This window comes from Lutra lutra, chromosome 4 (assembly GCF_902655055.1).
Source record: "Lutra lutra chromosome 4, mLutLut1.2, whole genome shotgun sequence".
Lineage (NCBI taxonomy): Eukaryota > Metazoa > Chordata > Mammalia > Carnivora > Mustelidae > Lutra > Lutra lutra.
Window position 1 is genome coordinate 92,554,503 of NC_062281.1, and position 8,128 is coordinate 92,562,630.

At 40.6% G+C, this 8,128-nt stretch overlaps 1 pseudogene; it reads left to right on the plus strand.

Moving 5' to 3' along the window:
• The first annotated feature begins 7,176 nt into the window (after nucleotides 1-7,176).
• Nucleotides 7,177-7,548, plus strand: LOC125097580 (60S acidic ribosomal protein P1-like; annotated as a pseudogene).
• Nucleotides 7,549-8,128: the final 580 nt, after the last annotated feature.

Consider the following 8,128-nt stretch of genomic DNA (forward strand, 5'->3'; position numbering starts at 1 on the left):
CTGTGGCTGAGGTCAAAGAGGTTGCTGCCTGTGTTCTCCTCAAGGATTTTGATGGATTCCTTTCTCACATTGAGATCCTTCATCCATTTTGAGTCTATTTTCGTGTGTGGTGTAAGGAAATGATCCAATTTCATTTTTCTGCATGTGGCTGTCCAATTTTCCCAACACCATTTATTGAAGAGGCTGTCTTTTTTCCATTGGACATTCTTTCCTGCTTTGTCGAAGATGAGTTGACCATAGAGTTGAGGGTCTATTTCTGGGCCCTCTATTCTGTTCCATTGATCTATGTGTCTGTTTTTGTGCCAGTACCATGCTGTCTTGATGATGACAGCTTTGTAATAGAGCTTGAAGTCCGGAATTGTGATGCCACCAACTTTGGCTTTCTTTTTCAATATTCCTTTGGCTATTCGAGGTCTTTTCTGGTTCCATATAAATTTTAGGATTCTTTGTTCCATTTCTTTGAAAAAAAATGGATGGTACTTTGATAGGAATTGCATTAAATGTGTAGATTGCTTTAGGTAGCATAGACATTTTCACCATATTTATTCTTCCAATCCAGGAGCATGGAACATTTTTCCATTTCTTTGTGTCTTCCTCAATTTCTTTCATGAGTACTTTATAGTTTTCTGAGTATAGATTCTTAGTCTCTTTGGTTAGGTTTATTCCTAGGTATCTTATAGTTTTAGGTGCAATTGTAAATGGGATTGACCCCTTAATTTGTCTTTCTTCTGTCTTGTTGTTGGTGTAGAGAAATGCAACTGATTTCTGTGCATTGATTTTATATCCTGACACTTTACTGAATTCCTGCACAAGTTCTAGCAGTTTTGGAGTGGAGTCTTTTGGGTTTTCCACATATAGTATCATATCATCTGCAAAGAGTGATAGTTTGACTTCTCCTTTGCCGATTTGGATGCCTTTAATTTCCTTTTGTTGTCTGATTGCTGAGGCTAGGACTTCTAGTACTATGTTGAATAGCAGTGGTGATAACGGACATCCCTGCCGTGTTCCTGACCTTAGCGGAAAAGCTATCAGTTTTTCTCCATTGAGAATGATATTTGCGATGGGTTTTTCATAGATGGCTTTGATAATATTGAGGTATGTGCTGTCTATCCCTACAGTTTGAAGAGTTTTGATCAGGAAGGGATGCTGTACTTTGTCAAATGCTTTTTCAGCATCTATGGAGAGTATCATATGGTTCTTGTTCTTTCTTTTATTAATGTGTTGTATCACACTGATTGATTTGCGGATGTTGAACCAACCTTGCAGCCCTGGAATAAATCCCACTTGGTCGTGGTGAATAATCCTTTTAATGTACTGTTGAATCCTATTGGCTAGTATTTTGGCGAGCATTTTTGCATCTGTGTTCATCGAGGATATTGGTCTGTAGTTCTCTTTTTTGATGGGATCCTTGTCTGGTTTTGGGATCAAGGTGATGCTGGCCTCATAAAATGAGTTGGGAAGTTTTCCTTTTATTTCTATTTTTTGGAACAGTTTCAGGAGAATAGGAATTAGTTCTTCTTTAAATGTTTGGTAGAATTCCCCTGGGAAGCCATCTGACCCTGGGCTTTTGTTTGTTTGGAGATTTTTGATGACTGTTTCAATCTCCTTACTGGTTATGGGTCTGTTCAGGCTTTCCATTTCTTCCTGGTTCAGTTGTGGTAGTTTATATGTCTCTAGGAATGCATCCATTTCTTCCAGATTGTCAAATTTGTTGGCGTAGAGTTGCTCATAGTATGTTCTTATAATTGACTGTATTTCTTTGGTGTTTGTTGTGATCTCTCCTCTTTCATTCATGATTTTATTTATTTGGGTCCTCTCTCTTTTCTTTTTGATAAGTCTGGCCAGGGGTTTATCAATCTTATTAATTCTTTCAAAGAACCAGCTCCTAGTTTCGTTGATTTGTTCTATTGTTTTTTTGGTTTTTATTTCATTGATTTCTGCTCTGATCTTTATGATTTCTCTTCTCCTGCTGGGTTTAGGGTTTCTTTCTTGTTCTTTCTCCAGCTCCTTTAGGTGTAGGGTTAGGTTGTGTACCTGAGACCTTTCTTGTTTCTTGAGAAAGGCTTGTACCGCTATATATTTTCCTCTCAGGACTGCCTTTGTTGTGTCCCACAGATTTTGAACCGTTGTGTTTTCATTATCATTTGTTTCCATGAATTTTTTCAATTCTTCTTTAATTTCCTGGTTGACCCATTCGTTCTTTAGAAGGATGCTGTTTAGTCTCCATGTATTTGGGTTCTTTCCAAATTTCCTCTTGTGATTGAGTTCTAGCTTCAGAGCACTGTGGTCTGAAAATATGCAGGGAATGATTCCAATCTTTTGATAACGGTTGAGACCTGATTTAGGACCAAGAATGTGATCTATTCTGGAGAATGTTCCATGTGCACTAGAGAAGAATGTGTATTCTGTTGCTTTGGGATGCAATGTTCTGAATATATCTGTGATGTCCATCTGGTCCAGTGTGTCATTTAAGGCCTTGATTTCCTTGTTGATCTTTTGCTTGGATGATCTGTCCATTTCAGTGAGGGGAGTGTTAAAGTCCCCTACTCTTATTGTATTCTTGTCGATGTGTTTCTTTGATTTTGTTATTAATTGGTTTATATAGTTGGCTGCTCCCACGTTAGGGGCATAGATATTTAAAATTGTTAGATCTTCTTGTTGGACAGTTCCTTTGAGTATGATATAGTGTTCTTCCTCATCTCTTATTATAGTCTTTGGCTTAAAATCTGATTGATCTGATATAAGGATTGCCACTCCTGCTTTCTTCTGATGTCCATTAGCATGGGAAATTCTTTTCCACCCCCTCACTTTAAACCTGGAGGTGTCTTCGGGTTTAAGATGAGTTTCTTGTAGGCAACATATAGATGGGTTTTGTTTTTTTATCCATTCTGATACCCTGTGTCTTTTGATTGGGGCATTTAGCCCATTAACATTCAGGGTAAGTATTGAGAGATATGAATTTAGTGCCATTGTATTGCCTGTAAGGTGACTGTTATTGTATATTGTGTCTCTGTTTCTTTCTGATCTACTACTTTTAGGGTCTCTCTTTGCTTAGAGGACCCCTTTCAATATATCCTGTAGAGCTGGTTTGGTATTTGAAAATTCTCTCAGTTTTTGTTTGTCCTGGAAGCTTTTAATCTCTCCGTCTATTTTCAATGATAGCCTAGCTGGATATAGTATTCTTGGCTGCATGTTTTTCTCATTTAGTACTCTGAATATATCATGCCAGCTCTTTCTGGCCTGCCAGGTCTCTGTGGATAAGTCTGCTGCCAATCTAATATTTTTACCATTGTACGTTACAGACTTCTTTTCCTGGGCTGCTTTCAGGATCTTCTCTTTGTCACTAAGACTTGTAAATTTTACTATTAGGTGACGGGGTGTGGACCTATTCTTATTGATCTTGAGGGGGGTTCTCTGAACCTCCTGGATTTTGATGCTTGTTCCTTTTGCCATATTGGGGAAATTCTCTCCAATAATTCTCTCCAATATACCTTCTGCTCCCCTCTCTGTTTCCTCTTCTTCTGGAATCCCAATTATTCTAATGTTGTTTCGTCTTATGGTGTCACTTATCTCTCGAATTCTCCCCTCATGGTCCAGTAGCTGTTTGTCCCTCTTTTGCTCAGCTTCTTTATTCTCTGTCATTTGGTCTTCTATATCGCTAATTCTTTCTTCTGCCTCATTTATCCTACCAGTGAGAGCCTCCATTTTTTATTTTACCTCATTAATAGCTTTTTTGATTTCAACTTGGTTAGATTTTAGTTCTTTTATTTCTCCAGAAAGGGCTTTTATATCTCCCGAGAGGGTTTCTCTAAGATCTTCCATGCCTTTTTCGAGGCTGGCTAGAACCTTGAGAATTGTCATTCTGAACTCTACATCTGACATATTACCAATGTCTGTATTGATTAGTTCCCTAGCCTTTGGTACTGCCTCTTGTTCTTTTTTTTGTGGTGAATTTTTCCGCCTTGTCACTTTGTCCAGATAAGAGTATATGAAGGAGCAAGTAAAATACTAAAAGGGTGGCAACAACCCCAGGAAAATATGCTTTAACCAAATCAGAAGAGATCCCAAATCATGAGGGGGGATAAAGGGGATAAAAAGAGGTTCAGAAAGAAAAAAAAAGAAACAATTAAAAAAAGAAAACCAATAAAGAAAAAATATAAAAAGGAAAAAAATATATATATATTAGATAAACTAGTTAAAAAATCATTAAAAAAGAAAAGGGTAAAAGTTTAAAAAAATTTAGCAGAAGAAGAGAAAAAAAATTGAAAAAGAAAAAAAATAAATTAACTGCAAGGCTAAAGAATCATGGGGAGAAAGCCATGAGTTCTGTGCTTTGCTTTCTCCTCCTCTGGAATTCCCCTGCTCTCCTTGGTATTGAAACTGCACTCCTTGGTAGGTAACTTGGTCCTGGCTGGGATTCTTGTTGATCTTCTGGGGGAGGGGCCTGTTGTAGTGATTCTCAAGTGTCTTTGCCCCAGGCGGAGTTGCACCGCCCTTACCCGGGGCCAGGCTGAGTAATCCGCTCGGGTTTGCTTTTGGGAGCTTTTGTTCCCTGAGCGCTTTCCGTAGAGTTCTGGAGGATGGGAATGAAGATGGCGGCCTCCCGGTCTCCTGACCAGAGGAGCCGAGAGCCCGGGGCCCCACTCCTCAGTGTGCCCTCAGAGAACAGCGCCCAATGACTCCCGTCACCCTGGCCTCCGGCCGCGCTCCGAGCTGACCAAGCCTGCGACCGGTTCAAGGTAACCCCGAGCTTAGAGCTCACTCCTCAGCTCTGTCTCTGTAGCCGGCTTCCCTGTTCTAATACCTGTAAGCTCTGCGACACTCAGACACCCCCGATCCTTCTGTGACCCTGCGGGACCTGAGGCCACGCTGACCCTGCGTGGGCTTCACCCTGGTTAAGCCTCTGGAGTGATGTCCCTCAGCGGAGCAGACTTTTAAAAGTCCTGATTCTGTGCTCCGTTGCTCCGCCGCTTGCCGGGAGCTGCTCCCCCTCAGGTCTGTCTTCCCGTCGCTTTGGATTCACTTCTCCGCCAGTCCTACCTTTCAGAAAGTGGTTGATTTTCTGTTTCTAGAATTGCCGTTCTTCTTCTCTTCGATCTCCCATTGGATTTGTAGGTGTTTGCAATCTTTAGATAAGCTATCTAGCTGATCTCCCGCTACCTGAAGTAGTCTCAGCCTGCTACTTCTCTGCCATCTTGACTCCTCTACCCCTCAATGTGGTTTTTTTTTTAAATATTTTATTTATTTGACTGAGAGAGATCACAAGTAGAGAGAGAGAGAGAGAGAGAGAGGAGGAAGCAGGCTCCATGCCTAGCAGAGAGCCCTATGTGGGACTCGATCCCAGGACCCTGAGATCATGACCCGAGCTGAAAGCAGAGGCTTAACCCACTGAGCCACCCAGGCAGCCCCTCACTGTGGTTTTCATTTGGATTTCCCTGATGGCTAATGATGATCATGTTTTCATGTGTCTGTTAGCCATTTGTATGTCTTCTTTGGAGAAGTGTCTGTTCATGTCTTCTGCCCATTTTTAAAAATTAAATAGCTATTTTTTAAAATTAAAGATTTTATTTATTTATTTATTTGACACAGAGAGAGAGAGAAAGAGAGAGAGAGATCACAAGCAGGCAGAGAGGCAGGCAGAGAGAGAAGGGGAAGCAAGCTCCCCGCCGAGCAGAGAGCCCGATGTGGGGCTCGATCCCAGGACCCTGAGATCATAACCTGAGCCGAAGGTAGAGGCTTAACCCACTGAGCCTCCCAGGTGCCCCTGCCCATTTTTTGACTTGATTATTTGGTTTTTGGATGTTGAGTTTGAGAAGTTCTTTATAGATCTTTGTTATCAGCCGTTTGTCTACGTCTATCAGTCGTAGTGTCATTTACAAATATCTTCTCCCATTCCATGAGTTGCCTTTTTGTTTTCTTGACCATTTCCTTTGCTGTTCAGAAGGTTTTTATCTTGATGAAGCCCCAGAAGTTCATTTTTGCTTTTGTTTCTCTTGCCTTTGGAGACGTGTCTTGAAAGAAGTTGCTATGGCCAATGTTGAGGAGGTTACTATCTATATTCTCCTCTAGAATTTTGATGGATTCTTGTCTCACATTGAGGTCTTTCATCCATTTTGAGTTTATCTTTGTGTATGGTGTGAGAGAATGGTCGAGTTTCATTCTTCTGTTTTCTAATTTTAGCTACCATCACCAATTGTTCTATCAGCGATTAAGAGGGATATTGATATCTCTACTATAATTGTAGATTTACTTACTTCTCCATTCAGTTTTATCAGTTTTTGATGTTCCTTTATTAAATGCATACAGAGGTAGGCTTGTTATATTTAATTTGGCTATATACCGTATACCAAAGTATACTTTGTTTCTCTTTGTCTAGTTTAGTGATATGAGTCAGTAAGTTTTATTTTCAGTCTCAGTCATATTTGCATATGTTTCTTTTTTGTTCAGGGCCCATTTAGATATACCTTCACTATGAAGCTCCCGTAGACGGAATTTGTTATTACCTCTGGCATTCGTAATGAGCCTGGAATCCACTGAGCACAGATCGCATGTGTTTGTTTTAATTTTAGTGATCATGGATTGCATGTATTAATTTTAATTATGGATTGGCTGCTGTTGGGTGAGACATATATCTCTTCTCCAAGTAAGTGTGTGATGGGGGGTGGTGGGAAAGCTGACATGCTATAACATGACTGTACAGGGCTACTCCTTAGGGCCTATGGATGTGTCAGTCTTTTTTTTTTTTTTTTTTTTTTTTTTGACAGAGAGAGATCACAAGTAGACAGAGAGGCAGGCAGGCGGAGAGAGAGAGAGAGAGAGGGAAGCAGGCTCCCCGTCAAGCAGAGAGCCCGATGCGGGACTCGATCCCAGGACCCCGAGATCACCACCTGAGCCGAAGGCAGCGGCCCAACCCACTGAGCCACCCAGGCGCCCCGGATGTGTCACTCTTTTAATGAAAAGTGGAGAACATACATACCATCGATGACTAAATATAAGATTAACCTGAAATATAAGACGATTTTTCTTATGAGCTTTATCCATGTTGTTTTTTTCCTCAGTTGCTCCTAAGGTGCTCAGTCCTTCCAAGGAAGCTAAGGCCACATTGGAGTGAGGCCCTCTCCTGATCTGGTGACTAACCCCACACTTGGCAGTGCTCGCTCAGCATTTGCCCACACTATGGCCTCCCTCTTGCAACTTGCCTGCATCCATTTAACCCTCATCCTACATGATGATGAGGTGATGGTCACAGAGGATAAGATCAATACCCTCTGGTCACAGAGGATAAGATCAATACCCTCGTTAAAGCCTCAGATGTAAATGTTGAACCTTGCTGGCCTGCCTTGTTTGCAAAAGCCGTGGCCAATGTCAACATCAGGAACCTCATCTGTAATGTAGGGGCTTGGGGACCCATCCCAGCATTGTTGCTGTACCAGCAGGGGGTCCTGCTCCCTCCACCAGGTCTGTCCCCACTGAAGAGAAGAAAGTGGAAGCAAAAAAGAAGACTCAGAGGAGACTGATGTCAACATGTGCTTTGGTCTTTTTGACTAAACCTCTTCTGTAACCTGTTCAATAAGAAGTTGAAGTCTTCAAAAAAAAATTTGTCTATGTTGTTGCATGTAGCTGTAGCTTATTCACATCCTGTTTAATATTGCATTGCATGAATATAATATATCCATTTTTCAGTAGATATTCATATGGAGCTCTATTGCTTTTCAAACTGTATTGAAAATGTTTGTTTATTCTGTTATACAACAGAGAAAATTGTAAAGTCATATTTTTAGGACAAATTACTAAATATATAAGTTTCTCTCCATTTCCCATCTCTCTCACCATTTCCATCAGGAATAGCTGTTGCATATCTAAATATTATTACTTGTTTGATATCATTAAAAGCTAATTAATCTTTCACCACCTGAAGTGCTTGGTAGTTCAGAATAAAATAATTAAGAATGTGCTGTAACATGAGACTTTCCAAATAGCCTTCTTTTCTGAGTGGGAGTATTGCAAGAGAAATGAAAAACACGTCCACAAAGTACCTATACACAAAAGTTTATAGCAGTTTTGTTCCTCATAGACCTAACTGGAAATGACCCAAATTTCTATCAACAAAGTGAATGGATAAGCGTAT